Consider the following 17,696-nt stretch of genomic DNA (forward strand, 5'->3'; position numbering starts at 1 on the left):
TTGGGCTTTGATCCAGATGCATCTTGCTGATGAGTAAAGAAAATACATCAATCAGCCAGTTACAACAAGTCCTTGGCCTGCATATGGAAGCAGAAGATGAGGAGGAGGAAAAAAGGATATGCCGTGTAATAATTGGTAGGTGACAGCATGCTGTGTGTGCAGCCTGGGGAAACAGAGATCCATTCAATCCCACACACATAGATTCAGCAACCTCACTGGCCCACGCACTCTTCAGTCTCAGGCACCTGACATGTTTCATAGCCTCCAGCCATCAGCCTTGGTGCCAACAGATGAATCATATATTCTGTGAGTGTCCCTGCTGCAGTAACTTACTATCATTATCATCCTCTGCATTTAGATAGCACTTGCCAATCCCAGATCTCAAAACACTGCATGGAGGTGGATGGGACCTGGGACTGAATAGCCTGCTTGTAGCCATGGGAAATCAACTGACATTAAGGCTGGAGGCCATGCCTCCCCACTCTCCTTAAGTTTTCTAATCCCTAGGCCACATCACCTTCCTTCATTATGCATGCTTAGCAATCAATGGTGAACACTTGTGATATACAGAAGAGTTTTTCCACATTCCAAACAGGCAGCAGATAATTAATGAGCACATTTATTTTTAGATTCACATAAGAGACAGATAGTAGCACTTCTCTAGTACCGGGTTAGTCAGCTGATTTCTATTTTCTAGCCTTGTAGATGCTCAGTGCTCTATGATAGACTTCCAGTCTGGATTTGGACAAGCAGAGAGATATAACCATGAGAGCAGTGGTTTCCAACAACTGCTACACACCTTGACATTGGTATCTCAAGCCATCAGGAATGCTCCTCTTGCCTCAGATCAGTCAGTCATAAAAGTCTTACTGCCTACAGCCCAGCTTCCTAAGTCTCTGAGAAGCCTGCTAAATTGGGCCACCTTTAGCCTAGCTCTGGAATGGCATGACCAGCACTGGCCATTTGCTCCCTAAGGGAAAGGAAGGGACAGCACAGCAGGGTAGAGCATAGTCCCCACAGTACCTGAGTGAGGTAAGGAGGAAAGACTTAGAAATGATGGTCAGGTCTAATCAGGAGTCCAGATCATCAAACACATTCATGATGATGAAGCAGGTCTAGGGTCAAGCCAGGAAAACCACCCACAGCTCATAGTCAGAATTAGGTTGGATGAAGGTTACCAGTATCAGGCATAATCCAGGAATTGCTTGGTAGATCCACAGCAATAAGGCAGATATAAGGTCAAGCTGAGAAAACAGTCTATAGGTCACAGTCCAGACCCATACATCAGTATAGCTGAACTAGTGATCAATATTCCTACAAGATAGTCTAGGTTAGAAATCAAGCCCCAAGCCTGGGCTTAAATGGACCTCCTAGGCCTATGGGCAGAGGGTGTGGGTGGTAGCCAGGTGAGGCTGGTCAGGGCTGTTAAGGCTATTAAGGCACTTCAGGGCCACAATATAGGTTTCTATAGTCTTTGTAGAGTGTGCTTAGGTTCAAGAATAACTCTGCTGCTTGCTGTGACTCCACTGCAACTCCTTCTGTGCCTCTATGCAAGAATTTTTCTGGTATCATAACCCTAGGCTTCAAGAGTAAGGACACAGATGAGTCACGTTCTGAAGCAGCAGGCAGGCGTTACTCAGAATTGCTGGTGCAAGGACTCAGTCTGAGGCTCAGCACACAACTTCAGGTACTCTCAAGCTGGGGAGCCTGCCCAGATGCCTTTTCTGGTGTTTCTGTCTAAATTCTCTAATTGGGGTATTTTCAAACTCCCCTCAAGGACATCTTTGCTAGGTGAGAGGGGAGAACTGGTATCACAGATCTGTATCTCTATTTTCCTCAGTTCTATCACCCCTGTACTTACCAGCTTTTATTTAGCAATGAAATATGGGGCTAATATATCCCTGGTTGGGCTAGGCTAAACCGCTATCCCTTTTTTCTACTATGTGACTGCATATTCAGGGAGAGACCTGATGCAAATACGGTGAAAGTAAAACTTTCACAGATTATTCCTTCATTCTTCACCTCTTTACAATCCTTTTCTTTAAGTAAAATTACTGCACTGAAATAATTTTCCCTAGATGAACTGCCAGATGAACTTCAGTATACTTAAATTATGTACTCTTCAGATTGCAATTACTGTCCTTCACAGGCAATTAAAGTCATCAATACCATTGCCATTTGGAAGCAGCGCCTGAGTCAGACAAAACTTGATATAGGGAGAATAAGCTAAATCAGCCATTACTCAACGTTTTTTTCCCTGCTGCATCACCATGGACTACTCTGAGCTCTGTCACCTTTTACATAGGGGCTTTTTATATAGAAGGGTATACGTTCAAAAAGCCTCTTGCCAGGTATGTGTGTTGAAGGGACAGCTGGCAGCGGTGTGGGACAAACGCAGGTGAAGAGTTGACTTGGACTACAGATGAAGTGCATTCCCAGCCCTGCTCCATGGGCAGGGCCCCTGCGGGATGCGGTTTTGTGGGGTTGGTACAGCTGAGGAACACACACCCTGAAAAACTAGCTGTGGGATGGAAAGGGGCTGTGACACTCACAAGAGAAGGTAAATACAAACCATTGAGATATGTTGTCCTAATTATCCTGCTCAGTCTAAGTAGTTCAGTACACAAGCTTCAGGGACTGATCTTTCCTGTAGGGTCTGGTTCCTTCTAGACACTTGCTAGGCTACCTTTCTGTTGGACCTATTCTCAGTGTTTCTTTCAGGAAGTATTTCTTTAAATTGTCAGAGCAAAGCACTGCAGCCAGCATGGAACCACTTGCTGGAGGTGATTGGTTTTTTCTCTCAGCTCGCATTTCTCTTAGCTTCCTCCCCCCCCGACAAAGTTCATTTGCCCCAAAGAGTACATCTGAGAAATTCAGGTCTGAATTTATTGTGTTTAAGCTGGGGGAAAAAATAGGAGATTTCCAACTTTAAAAAAAATCATTTAAATGGTGTTTCTCTTTTGAAAATTGCTGTAAGAAGGGCTGAAAATGTTTAAGTCAAAGCAAAACATTGCAAATCGGATCAAATTGAATATTTCTGTTTACACTGAGTACTTTTTTATTTAACCAAAAAACCTTTGAAGTTAGCATTTATTGTTGAACTTGGCTGTTAATTGTTTGAATGTTTTCATTCTACCCATGAACATGATAATTATTTGTATAGGTCTCTATATAATGTCTTTCCCCAGAGGGGAAATCAAGCTTTCAGGGGAAGTGACTTAGCAGGATGAAGTGTCTCATGTTTCCCATGAGGTTAAAACTTCAGTTAACTTTCTCTCTTGTCATGTTTTACTGTGCACACCTTTTGGCTTCCTGCTCAAACTGCAAAATGATGTGTATAAACAGCATCAAAGCAGACAAGAAATGCTAAAAATATGGAGAGAGAAAGAGTTCTGTTAAATGGTTGGTAGGAATGACTTTTTGATCCAGGGACTGAGGTTGGGCAGAAAGGCACAAGCATGACTTCCCTCTGCTGATGCTCTTGCTGGTTATCTACAGCACCAGGATGCTTGCTAAGCTTGTTGGCCAAGGGAGCACCAGTTAGCTACTCTTCACTCTGCTGAAGCCCAGCTAACACAGATGATTAGTGGGGAGATAACTGCAGGAGCCTGTGTATTCAGAACAGAGACAACAGTTCACACCCCACTTCTAGCCTCATTTACAAGTGTGTAAATCTGAGACTGCCACCATGAATTCAAATATTTACAATCACTTCTAAGCAGCTGGTTCCACCAGCAGCTAAAGCAGCTAAAGGTCCAAAACATCTTAGCCATTGCTGCAGCCTGCACATTGAGAAGTACAGCCTCTGTAAAGGGCCAGAGAACCTTTTCCACTACTGGAGATATGACTTGATGGCCAGTATTCAGTATGATGGATCTTCTTGGCAGAGGAGGAAGCTGCCAATCTCAGATGCTTTTTGTCAATGCAAGTCAGCAATACAAACCTGCAGGGTGATACTGCAGGGCATGCACATTGCTAGGGAAATATTTACCCCCTTTTCTACACTGCAGAAGGACTTGCTAGGCAGATAGGGATGGTGAGGAAGGAGGTTGTGCTAAGAGCAGCCCAGGGGCAGGATGTGTCAATTACTCAGATTCAATTTTCATCCAAGTATCTATTTATAGTTTATAGATACTATTTAATAGTATCTAACTATTTTATCAAATGTTTGTCCTTTCCTCCCCCCTGTTACTGACTGCAGATTTTGCCTCCCCCTCAGGGAGGGATGAGGGAGAGCTTCACAAGGAGTACAAATAAAAATGACGGGTGCTAAAATGGAGTGATGGCATTCCCCTGTGCCCATCCCACCAGGCTGTCAGTGCAGGCAAGAGAGATTTTTCTTCCTTGCAGAGAGCAGTGGGTCGTTTCTCTCTCAGCTCCCCGGCTCTCGCCAGAATATCTCCCCGGGAGGGATGCAATGCTCAGCAGGCAGCCCAGCACGCCGCTGCCCTCTGGACCAGCGCACTTGGTATTTCTTCTAACGCACAACCTTATCAGATGCACAAGCTTCTCGGCGTGTGCTTTGTGCCCTTTTTTCACCCCTGGCTCGGGCTTGCAGAGATTCAGCTCCTGATCTGATCCTTGTCGAGTCAAAGCGTCTGTTGAGCGCGACTGGAGGAAGATGCAGAGGGGGAGTGCAGGATCAGCGCTGCTCCCTGAAAGAGGCATATTAATAACACTGATGTATGGCCAATTAGCAGAAGGAGCCAGGTCCAGCCCTCGTGTCTGCGTGCTAGTGATTTATCGACAGTAATTACCGAGGCACTTAATGCCTAGTTTGGATGGGTATTAATTCGAGGCCGGATAAATAATGCATTAGGGTTTATTTAGCCCCATGTGAAGCGTCGCCCCCGAGCCAGAGCTGGAAGTGGAGAGAAGTAGCGTTTGAGCGGAGAGCGGCGGGCGCGGCGATGCGCGGGGCGGCGGCCGGGGCCGGGGCCGGCCGCTGAGGCTGCCGGCAGCGGCGCGCCCAGCCGGGAGCATGCTGAGCCCCAAGATCAGGCAGGCCAGGAGAGGTGAGTGTGCTTTCCCGTGCGCTTCGCGTTGTGGTGAGAGGGATCGTCTACCGGCACGGTGAAACTTCCAGCGGTGGCGGAGAGCCTCTATCCCTGCCGGCGGAGTGCCCCCCCGAGCTGCAGTGGCCGCCCCCCGGCAGAGCGAGGCTGCTGCCCCGCTGGCCGAAGCCGGCCCTAGGGAGGGCACCGGGAGTCAGCGGCGCTTGCAAAGGTTCGGGGAGAATGAAGCGTAGGAGGAGGGGACCTGTGCTTGTGTTCTCCAACGTCGTCTGCAATGTCAGGGCTGAGCAGCAGGGATATTTCAAAAATTGTACTCCGTCCTGGGACTCGACGGAGCCTTTGCACCCCTGTGGTGGTTACTAATGCTGAAATTCATTATGACAGCTGGAGACAGTTGTGACAAGTTTGCCTGCAGCATCTTGGAGGAGCAGTTTGCTGTAGCACGTTATCCCTCCAGGGCTGGAAGCAGGAGGTGGGGAAAGTGGTTCTGTGTGAGCTGTGGGCAAGACAAAGGAAGGAAGGAAAACCTGCCCTGGGTTTGCAACAGCTGCTTTGAGCAGTCGTTCAGACCTGCGAGGTGTAGTATGCAGTGTTTGCAAAGCAATCTGCTGGGGCTGGGCACAGCCGGTGTCTCCACTCCGGCTCGCCGGGAGGAGATGCTCTGGCAGGGGATGTATTGTGCGATCTCCTGCTGCAGCAACAGTTTCTCATTTGACATGGCATTTGTTGAGCATCGTTGCCATTCGCAGCCTAATGACAGTCTCAGAGGGATATCTTCCCGCCCATCGGAAACAGAGGCTAGATTAATGTCATTTAGGAGCAAGAGCAGACGCAGTCAGAGGAGTATGTAAAGATTAGGTTTTTCTTCAGCCATGCCAGCATTATAAAATAGGAAAATGTCACTGGTTCTAGCTGCTGTGATTCTGAGACAGATAATTCCAGCTGAATGTCACTTTGCATCATATATATAAAAGCAGTATTACACGCTGAACAGTCCTTAAAATACCAACAGCCCATTACATAGCTGTTAGTATCTTGGAAGGAAGAAGCTTCCTGCCATCTGGAGGTGTCAGGATCAGATATGTACAGCCTCATCCACAGTAAAGTCATATGTACTTATTTTTTAGTTACACAATTTTGTAGAAGTTCAGTAAGTCTTTTGTAGATGCTGTCTCTTTGCCATCTCCCTTCTAAGGGGTGTCTAATCTCCTTCCAGTCTTTAATATATTTGTTATCCAGCATTCCCATGGGCTATTATAGCCCTGATGAGACAAGCTAAATGATGCGTCTAGGGTGGTACAGGAAGCCTGTGTCAGAGCAAGAAACACAGGCTTTCACAACGGCATGCCTGCCATTCTTCCACTTTCTTCAATTCATCTGGAAGAGACTACGTTGTGTATTAATAGATATTGAAGTCTAGTTATGAGACAGGTATTATTCTAGGTCCCTGTGGGCTACTGATGCTTGGGGGACAAACTGTAGTGTACCTTTTTGATTCAATTTCAATTTGTAGTAGTATATGTCATTCTCTCAGGGTCTGTTCTGTTTGGTTCATTAACTGTGCAGTGGTAGGTTTATTTCTGAGTGAATTTAGAACTCAGGAAAAGAGCTGGCTTGATGGTTTTCAAACTTCAGGAATTTTCCTACTTTTGCAATGCCATGGCAAAGCACTGGTAACCTCTTACAAAGGTTACCAAGTAGGATCTAATCCTGGAAAGTTCTTCCATAGCTCTTGTTCACAGGAGCCGTAAACAGGCAGTGCTGAAGATGCTGAATGCTTCTTGAAGGTAAGTGTCCCACCTTGCAAGACTGAGCTGAATGTGAAATGGTAGTTCATGCTCCTTGGACTCTCAGTTGGGATTGCTAATGAAGGTTCAGGTGGTAAATGATGGGCAAGCAAAGTACTGAGAAGGTTGCAAGAATCTGTTGCTGACAGTGAGCATCAACAAGGGCATGAGATCTGCTGCAAGCTGCTGCATGAGCTTGGCTGACTTCTTGGAGTAGTGGCTATTAGGTCTGCCATTGAGAACTTCGTTGTGTAAGGGAGGCAGTGTGACTTCTCTGAGCAGACAGAATGAAGAGAAGGGACAAGGAAAGATCCTCTGGGTACAGCCTGTACCTCACTGGCATGTGAGAGGAGGCAGCAATAAAGCTGAACCTAGGGATGTTCATGTATTTGGTATAGATTTCTTGTGGTTGAATTACTCAAACCACCTTGTGTGTGTGTGTCTAGCTCTTTGCTTCAGGCTCCCTGCATCTGTGCAAACAGCAATGCTTCATCAGCTCCCCTTGTATTTCCAAATCTCTGCTGAGAATGTACCTTTAAACCTTCACTTGTGATGTCTGATGCTGTCATTTTTGTTTGACTTGTGGATGGTGCTTAAGAAAGCTCCTGGGTTTAAAGACATTCAGGCTGTTGAAAATGCTGAGTCTGGACTTAAGCCTGACATCTGGGGTGTATTGTGAAAGGTATGGTAGAGAACAAAGATAATTTGCCTTACTAGAGGTAACTGTCAAGTGTAATGCAGTCCTTGCTGTTCCATCAGCAAGCTCGCATCTTTAACTCAGAAACATGCGTTCGGAGGTACCTTATGTTTTCATAAGACCTAGGAAGGTGTAAAATCTCACAGACTGAAAATCTTAATGTGCATAAATGGGCCTTCTGGAAAATCATTCATCCTGGCTAGGCCTGAATGGATTTTGCATTATTTTTTAATCTACAGTGTTTTATGTACAGCAACTGGCAGAGTCCAGGATTCTGAAATAAGTGACTGCAATGGAAAACATCTATTTTCACATTCTTTCTATGTGATGGGGCATAGAAATACTACCTTCCAGAGTGGAGACAAGAGAACTTTCAGTATGGAGAGCAGGGAAAGCAGTTTTCAGACCACGTCCTTCAGTCTCAAGGAATGCATTTTTGTTTTATTGTTTTTAGGAGATGAAAAAAATGAAACAGAGCATTTGCTCCTTGGTTTGAAAAGTCTCAAACAGGTTATACCTGCCCAGTTGCACTTAACTGTGCTAGGAAATGGAAGCTGGACTGACTACAAGCTTATGCATTTGGTTTTTAGTAAGTGGTGTGATGGGATTGCCCTCTATAGCAAGAGAGTTAGCCTGCTGACATGATAGATTCTTTACAGTATTCCTGTCTTTGGCACAGTCTGTCTCAGTTGTATAGGTACTAAGAATAAACCTCTCCTTACCGGGACTTTGTACTAATGGGTGTCTGACATTACAGAATTGTCTGCACTTCTTTGACCTATTATTTATGTTTGTGACGTGCTCATACATATGTTACAGTATGTTGAAAATTTTCTTCACAGTCGTAATAATTAAACTTTTGTTTGTTTAATTAAAACTCAGAGCCTGGAAAAAGTGATGGGAGACATTTTGGCTAGCTAGTCTGCTGCAGACGAACTGGTTTTACCTCAGGTATCCTTCAGCATGGCTGTAGTAGAACAGAGTTACTTCCCTCTCTCTTTTTTCCTTCTCTCAAATTTGTCATAATTCAATTTTAATGAAAAGTGGGCTTTAGCATACTTAAAACGTTTCTAAGGATGGTGTACGCTAATGCTGCCAGGAGGGACTTTAGAGGGTAAAGTACTATTATAGCCCTCTGGGAGTGTGCACATTTACAATGTCAGCTTCATGTGCTTGCAGTGAGGACAGCTAGGTTTTAATATTCAATGCCTTTGCAATGGTGTCATTTTATTTTTAGTGAAAGTGCTGTATCTTTGATTACAGGACCATGAATACCCTATATTTAAACTGCTTTCTTATGGCAGTAAGGATACATGATTGCACGATTTCTCTATCAATCTGTGTCCTAAAAATTTTTGAGCTGCTTGGCTAAATCCAACCAGATTTGAAAACAGCAAAGGAGTGTCAAAATATATTTGACTCCTATAAACTCAAAGAAAATTGGTGGCAGGACAGAGGAAAGGTAACCATATCTGTACACCTAGGGAAAACTGTCACATAGTACTCAACAGAAATATATGTTCTGAAAGATAATGCCCTACTGACCATCCAAAAGACACATCTTGGCTGTCCTGTAAGAGCACACATATATTCAAGTCAGCCAAAAACCTAAGGGATGTCAGAATGTATTGGGTTGTTGGGGATGTGGAAGGAACTGGGTATTTGAAGAAGATGAAGAGACAGCATTATGCAAGTTTGAGGAACATGTAGAGGAACTGGGGTTTGTGTGGTAGAAGAATATAAGGCAGTAATCTGTGGAAATCCAGACTTCCATAATTCTGCAGACTGAAAGCATATCATTTAATACAAAAGCAAATGACAGTTATGAGAATTACAGTAGTACACTTTGGCATCTACATGAGTGGTTTAGGGTTAGAAGTGGGCTTTTGAAACAAATCTAATTCTCTTCACTTACTGCACTTCGGTTATGTCATGGAGCAGTCTCAGAATAAACAAACTAGAATTCCTTTTGGATTAAACTACATGGGTAGATATTTTCAGGAGTGCACCTAATGCCCTCCAGCCACTAATGGGTATTCAGTCCATAGGATCAGAATAGAACTAGTCCAAAACAGAGCCCCCTGAAATGCATATGTAGCACAGATATTAGTTCCTTGCCATTAACCAACAGATCCACTCCTAATGATCTGCAATATTTGCTAATTTAGACATCTCCAAAGTTGTCAGTCACAAGACATTCGTATTCAGAACTGACAATTTTATGTCAATCCATTACTTATGTGGCCAATAATTCACTACCATAGTATCTCAGAACTTAACGATTCAAAATGCATTTACCTTTGCACATGCCACATTTCACAGGTAACATATACATTCTGGGGATTAGGGAAAAACCCTAGGCCACATATGAAGTCCAAGGCAGAGTCAGGACTTGAAACAAGTTTCCCAAAGTTTAGTGTACGTGAAAAAATACTGGATTATCCTTCCTTCTTCTTCAACAGCTTTTCACTGGCCATTTTCTCTCATCAGAACACATCCAACTCCATAAAAACTCACCAGTTAAGAACAGCTTAGACATATAAATACAGCCCTGCAACTTTATTTCTTGAGCAAATGGAGGGCATCAGCATAATAGGATGAACACACTGGTTTGAAATTGTGAGGGATGCCTCCAGGAACTTTTTTTCTGTACCAGAAACATAGGGTGATTGGGGTCATCCCTCTAGAGATTTCTCATCTAAGGGAAATTACATTATTAATCACTTCTTCAAGACAATCTTAATCACAGCAGAAGGCTATCAACCAGTCATGGCTTTCAGGAGTCCTCATCTATCCTGAGTTTGCCAGGCTCAGGAATAAGCTTTGATGATGATGAATGACGTCTAAGGAAACATGAATTAGGCATTTTTAGACCAGTGAGGGTGACCTCTGACTCTATTATAAAATGCTCCTTGTTCATAGTCATATTTGGCCTGGCCAGTTAATAATTCTTCAGTATCACTGACACACTTCAGGTTCCAGGAGTTGGACCTCATTTAAGAGGCAACCCCACAGCCCCAGTAGCAGGCACAGGTAGCAAGACAATCTGTACAATAGGCAGAGCTGAGATGAGGCCCAGCAAAGGAACAAAAAACAGTCATTAAAGGAGATTTCAACAAAAAGGAGAAAAGGAAACAGTGTGCAGCTGTGTTTCTGAAAAAGGACATGGCAGAGAGAAGAAATTTTAGGAACAGTGAAATAAATACATTGCATAGGGACCCAGAGGCAGCCAAACAGTCCTAAGTGTGCTCAGACTTCTCTGTTTACCAAGGCATCAACCCTCCAGCTTCTGGCTGTTCTCCAAGTCCTCCACAGAGAGGAGGCAATCCTGCTGCCCCATGCACAAGAGGAGTTCACTGTCATGTTTCTATTATCCTCTGGCATTAGGGGAGAACTGGTGGCACCTTCCCCCTCAACTCCTGCAGAGGCTAGTACCATGCTGCTGGAGCAAGTCCTGGACCTCAGTGCAGGCAGCTCCTCAGGCTGTATTCCCTTCAAAATCACGCTGTGTGAAGAGCCCTCCTTTCACTGGTCAGTGAAAGGCAGAAAAGGGGAACTCTCCCATATGTCTAGTCCCCCTCACCAAACCACAAATTAGCACCTGCAGCCTCTTAGCTCTGCAAAGAGGAACACTAATGCTGCCACAGCCCCATGCTGCAGCTCTGGTTTGAGGGGCTGATGATGCACACAGCTATCCCAGAGCACGTGGGAGACCAGCACCTTGGCACCTCTAGTTTACCAGGCAAATAATAACACCCAGCTTCTTACTCCTGGAACCAAAGTAAACATCCCTGGAGCTGTGAACTTCTCCAAACACTTCCTTCAGCCCCCCGAGAACCCACCAATATTGCTGGGAGCACACCAGCACCCAGGGCAGGGAGCAATCAGTGTGACTAGCTGCAGCTGGCATGGCAGAGCCACCATTAATGAGGAGCCCAGCTGCGAGGGGGAGGTTCACCACCCCCTCTTCCTTAAATGAGTGATTCTTTAAGGTAGGAGAGGCAACTTCAGGAGCTGTGTTCTAGAAAGGTATGTGGGTAAAAGGCTAGGGTGAAGTGCTAGTAAATATGATTTGGTTTATGGCTCGCAGTTTGTGAGCTGGTGGAGGAAGAGTCTGTGAGGCACTGGGGAGGATGAGGTGGCAGCAGCCCTGCCTGTGGTGTGGGTCGGGGTTTCATCTTTTTGCTTTGGAGGAACATGAGGTAAAGCTGCTGAGTTGAGTTTAAAATCCTAAGGCAATGGTACAGGGGCTGTAGAGGAAGGCCTTGGGGCTGGAGCTGGTGCACTGCTGGATTAACTGCCCTAAAGGCTGGAAGAAATAGGCCTAGACTAGAGGGTAAAGGATGGGGGAGAAGTGAACAAGGAGGGAGCTGGGTGTCCCTTCTCACCGTGTGCAGCCCTAGGGAGGTGAATGAAGCAGGGAATTACTGCTGCCCCTTGGTACTGGGTCAGCCTTCTGGCACTGTGCTGCTTTGGTGCAGGGATGTGTGGCAGTGAGCTGCATTATCAGCTGTGTGCTGTAATTACTTTGTCTCTGTTGTCCGGGTTCAGTGGCCATGTGCATATACAGAAAGGGTCAAGAAAGTGATATTTGTGGGATTCCTCCAGAGACAGGTTCAGATTCCCACTCTTGCTTTCTGGTGTGTCCCATGAAGAAGGACCTGGGCTGTTCAATGGCGTAATCCTCTCATCTCTGTAGAGATGCCCCTCTCTTTCCACAGAGGATTCATGGTGTGTGCTGAAGTAAGTGCTGCTCTTGGCAATAGCAGCTTTCTGTCCCTGCCTGAAAGTTCAGGCAGGAAATCACTTTCCTTAGGAGAAGGCCTGAAAAGTTCACAGGCAGGCACCAGCTTATTAAGCACAGGCAATCTGAACTTGAAAAAATGAGCCATGGCCTCACCTCCTGGGGAGGGGAAGGGGCCTTGAGAAAGAGCAATAGTTCAGCTCAAAGGATAGCTGGACTGCTGGGGAGAGAACTTGGGGGGGGGAATTAAATATTAAAAAATGAAAAAGCCATAGGCTCTCTAATTACTTGTAAAACACCCACTGAGTGAGTACAGGGTGAAACCGGCAGGGTTGTGAAGAGCACAGTAGAAGCACTACAAATGCTAGCACCTCTATCCTGAGAGGACAATCACCTGCTACTTTTAGTGCCTATATGAATGTATTCCTCTTCACTGCAAGGTTACTACTAGAATGACTTTCTTCCTTGCTGGCTTTCCCTTTACATTCATGGTAGCTGATAGACAAGCACAGCAGCATAAACAGCTTAATTTGTTTTCTCCAGCTCCCTGCATTATGGGCAGAGGTAGTTTGAGGCAATGATGAAGGCATTTGCATGCTGTGGTGGGAAGGGAAAACCCCTTGATGAGGCTGCAGTATGAGCTATCTGGTGAGCTGGAAGAGGAAAGGATCTATGCCTAGACTCTCCCCAGGCCTGCGTGTGTTTAAGTTACTTAAAACTGATATGGAGGAGAGAAGCTGCTGCTGACAGTCCTTCAAATGTGTGTTCCTTCCACAGATCTTTTCTGTGTGTCCCTTGTGCCCAAAAGGCAGTAAATTGGTCTTCATGAAGAGCTAAAGAGAAGAGATGATAGGTCTTTGCTGCGGTTGAAAAAAGTTACTTGCAATATCCTTCCTCTTGAATGCAGGTGTTAAGAATTATTTATGCTTCAGTAAGTCATCCTGTGAACTGGTATCGAAGTTTAAAGAACAAACCTATGGTATCAGGAGTAAATAACAAGGAAGCTGTATATGTTGGCTCTAAGGTGAGAACTGATTCTGTTGCAGGGGAAGGGATTAGGTTGATCATGATCTCTTTGGGAGAACTGTACGTGTAGGGTTAATACTCCTGTGCAGACCTCCAGTTTAGGAGGAGCCACCCTTATTAACCAGTGACATCTTGTTACAAATACTTATGGCTAAATAATCTAACTTGGGTACTTAGGTTCAGAGTATGAATTAATGTAAGAGTAAGAATTCCTGGATTTCTTCTGCTTTTGTCCCCCAAATCAACCCTGGCAGTAGGGCAAGTCACTTAACCACCTGTTTTACAGAGAAGGAAGCAGGCTTTGTTTGCACATTGAAAATAGGTACAACAAATGTTGAAACAGGCGCGTTGAACTGTTCGTTTAATGCTATGTCCTGAGAAGTAAAGTAGGAATGAATACCTTCCTGATATTTGGATGAGGGAAACAAGAGAAATATAATATTATGGCTGAATTAGGGGAAGTTTATTGCTGAAAGTGGCTGGGCCATGATATCGCTTCAGTCTTATAGCGACTTGCTGGCAAAAGGCCTTGACAAAGTTTTCTGTACTCTTGATTATTTTTTCAGTCCACAATAATTTTGGGAAGTGATATCTCACGGAGTGTGGCAGACAAACATCTTTGGTGCTCATAACATCAGTGTAAGGTACCAATGATGCTGGCAGCCACTGCAGTGTCTGAATAATACAGACCATGTGCTTGGCATGGCACAGGCATTAGTATTTATTATAAACACATGGGTGACTGGAGGGCCTATGATTAGCTTGAGTTGTTGGGCTGCAGTGGACCTATGTTTGTGCTGCATCTGTAGTGCTGAAGAGCTGCAGTCTTGACCAGGACTCCACAGTACTTGGTGCCGTACGAGCTCAGGGTACAGTCCTAGCTCCAATCTGAATGTTACCATGGTCAGCATTTTTTGTTTGCTCCTCAGTCCACTGTGGCTGGGAAGGCTATTAAAAATTAAGTCTTAAAGCCACACCCGTAGGGAGGGTTACAAGAGATTTTGCTGATTGCAGAGGGAGTACAAGGTATTCATTCAGTCTTCCTTCTGTGACCCGATATGACTCACTAAAATAGGAAGAAAAAAATCTGAGATAACTTTCTGCCATTCCAGTGAGTAACTATTCTTATGAAAAGGTCTCACCTTGTCAGTGAAGTGTAGGAACGTAAGGCTGGGTGTATCAGCAGAAGGAAAGAGCAGTGTGGGTGTAGGAAGAAGGAAGTAAGACTTCCTTCTTCTGGCAGCAGCGAGCTGTAGCTCAACGTGGTTGCCCATGGAACTACAGAGCTTTGCCAGCAGCAGAGATGCCTTCAGCAGTGCGTGTCAGGTAGGCAGTTCTAACCAACCAGATGGAGAAGATGTACAGCTTTCAAGAGATTCTGCCAAGGTTCAGTGGGAGTGGAGAGCTGGTGTTTGGGTTTGCTAGATAGTTTTGTAGTCCATTGTGTGTGACAGGTGGGCGTGCTTTAAGCAACACACCAGATGGCTATGACCTAAGTGCTGATCTGTCCTCTGAATAGTCTGCAGTGGATCCAGTTGGGAACTATCAGAGGATGATGCAGATAAAGGGACCTGAAAATTAAAACCTGCTCCCAGTCTTTTGCTGGGAGCAGGTTTCTGTACTTGGGCTGCCTATCAATATGGTCTATAACTCTGATTTTGCAATAACAAAGGACACAGCAGGTTGAATTTGGGGCTCTGACCTACTGGTTACAGAGTTTACTCATGATCAGCAAGAAGAAGAGGTAAGAATATCCTTGACTCCTCCTGCCCCCCCTCGAAAAAGAATAAAAAATATTTAATCGTGGTAATGAAGCTGACCTGAACCTGCTGTCTGTTGGTGTAGATTAGCATAAATCTGTAATGGACTGGCCCTCCAGCTTCTGTGTGTCCTTTTCAGTACTTAAATAAATGAAGCGCGTTAGTATTACTTGAGTGACTAGTGTTCAATGCATGAAGCTTGTAGCTCTCTAACCTTGCCTCAAGAGTACAGAGTATTGCCTCGTTGTTCCTTGCCTTTTGTGTTTATATTCATTGACTTGGAGAAAGCTATGCTAAATGGTGTGCTTAAAATATGACCTGCAGCAAGCTATGCGAATCTACTTCATCCTTCTATTTCTAGGAGGGAGAGGAGGCCACTGTTAGTGAAGAAAAAGTTGGGAGCACGATGAAGACAAATTTGAATGGTTGTGCTCTAATGTATTTTGTGCGCTCTGTCATAGAGAAGCTAACTCATACTGCTGCATGAGTTTGGTTTTTTTTGCTGTAGCAAAGTGGCTGATACTGAAAGGAAGGCATAAGCATTGCACCCCACAGTGTGATATCATCTATTCAGAAATAAAGAGCCAGTAGTTAGGCTGCTAAATGAATGATGTCTTTATTCCTTGTTCTATCACAGACTTCTTTGCAATAGTTTCTCTTACCTGTTCTGTATGCATTTTTATTCATGCTGTACAGATGCAGCCATGCTGCTACTTTGGATACACTGGGAGCAGTAAAACTAGAGATGGGAACAGCTGGGTTCAACAGCTAAGACTTAAACTCTTCAATGAAGAAAGTAATTATAATTATTAGTCCCTACTACTATAATATTTAAAAGCATCGCTATTTACTGCCAGTTCTACCAAGTGCGTGCCTCTGTCCTTAGCCTAAGCTACTGGGTCAGTAGGCGCATCCTGTCCATTGTCTTCATTTGGAGTAGTTAGGGTTGTCTGCATAAGAATCCATTTTGGTTTGGATCAATGGCATGCTTTTGAAGCATATCTCCCGATCTTTCCTACCTACCATGCTTTGGTTGGTGTTTTAGCATAGTCTTGGATTACTTCTGAATGTAAATGTGCTCCATATGCAATATGCTTCCATGGTCAATCCAAATAAAATCCCTGAAATAAGTGTTGTGTAGATGGTGGGTCTGAGGTACCAGCTGTTCCTCCCTACTTGTTCTGCCCTGCACCCAGTGTGCTGTACTACTTTGTAATATAGACCTAGCCAAATTCCCCAGTTCTGCACAGAAGATGCAGGCTGCCTCACCTGAATGCTGACAGTTCTCAGTGGTTTCCCACAATTCATTGTGTTTTTTAGAATAAAGTATTTCGCTTTACTAGGTGGTAAATCAGTAGGTCTGTCTGTTGTAGCAGAAAGAATCAAGCCATCACCCTTCCATCTTGGCACTTATCCATGATCTAATACTAATGGTTTGATAAGACTGGCATGGCTTTGTGTATTTATAGGGCACTCTTGTGAACAGCTGGTGGCAGGTTACCTGTGGAATTTAAGGTTTATTCATTGACAGGTGCCAAAACCCCCACATATTTCCACAGCCTGGAGCAGTAATTCAATTCCTTTTGAAAATACAAGGTTAAACTCTTTAAATGACTATTCTGTGGAGTGGAGATCTGCTGGCCTTCTTGCTGCTAGTGACAGCAAAGTTTGGGACTTCTTTGTACAATAGGTCAAAGGTCTCCAGAGCTGGAGTGAAATGTCAACCAACAAACCAATGCCCCTTTACCTATATGATAGCAGCAATGGATTGCCAAAATCCTCACCTGTTCTGGAGTCCAAGATGCCATGAATTTGTAACAATAGTTTGAAGATAAATGTAAATTGTCCTTCAGGAGTAAAGGGCTAATTATCCCACTGACTATGTGGGGGGGGTTTTCATTGTGTGGGGTGGGTTGCATTAATTATCAAATAGACATGAGTTTTCCTTGACTTATGGAAACCCCTGCATTAATGTATATCAGTATGTGCTACTGTATGTGTGTTCTTTGATACAATAAAGACAAGACATTACCAGGTCACCTGTTAGCATATTTCATGGAAGCCTTGAACTTTTGTGTCATTGTAGAAGGCGACTAAGATTGAAGCTGGTTCTTGTTTTCCTTCATTCTTGATTCCCCCGACTGCCTTGTTTGGGTGTACTACCTGCATACTTTTGCAAAGTAATTCTGATCAGCAAAGTGGCTTTTATGGTCACATTGCACAGGTCACTGGAGTATAAAATTATTTTTCTGATTTATACAGAAATTTATACAGAGCTGACTATACCATTTGTACAGTGGTGAAAGGTCATGGCTGTGATCTGGAACACTACAAAGACGACCAAGATTAATTTCTTCATGCCGGTCAGGAAGCAACTGCCCTCAAACTAGTGTGTCTTTGCCTCTTGGTTCTGACCGTGTTCTGTAAATGCTGTAGTGTAGGTGGAAAACAGGTGTAGTTTTTTTACATGTTCTACAAAAGAAATGCTGCATGTTTATTGAAGATTGATGCAAAGATCTGAGCCAGCTCTGATGACTCTAGAAAGGCTATAGGCAACTTGAAATGTGCTTTGCTGTGCCTAAGCTTATGGCATGGCAGGGCTACACAGCTTTCAGTACCAGATGCGGTATGTGTAGTACAACAGTGTTGTTCGGATGTGCTTACCTG

At 44.4% G+C, this 17,696-nt stretch overlaps 1 protein-coding gene across 1 annotated transcript in view; it reads left to right on the top strand.

Annotated features, from left to right (window-relative positions):
- Positions 1 to 1,642: 1,642 nt before the first annotated feature.
- Positions 1,643 to 17,696, top strand: part of ARHGAP22 (Rho GTPase activating protein 22) — a 161,679-nt gene continuing 145,625 nt past the window's right edge. Inside the window, exon 1 of the mRNA XM_050898757.1 lies at positions 1,643 to 1,687. The gene's annotated coding sequence lies outside the window, so the exon portion shown is untranslated. The remainder of the gene's footprint in view (positions 1,688 to 17,696) is intronic.

This window comes from Gymnogyps californianus, chromosome 6, assembly GCF_018139145.2.
Source record: "Gymnogyps californianus isolate 813 chromosome 6, ASM1813914v2, whole genome shotgun sequence".
NCBI classification, from domain to species: Eukaryota; Metazoa; Chordata; class Aves; order Accipitriformes; family Cathartidae; genus Gymnogyps; species Gymnogyps californianus.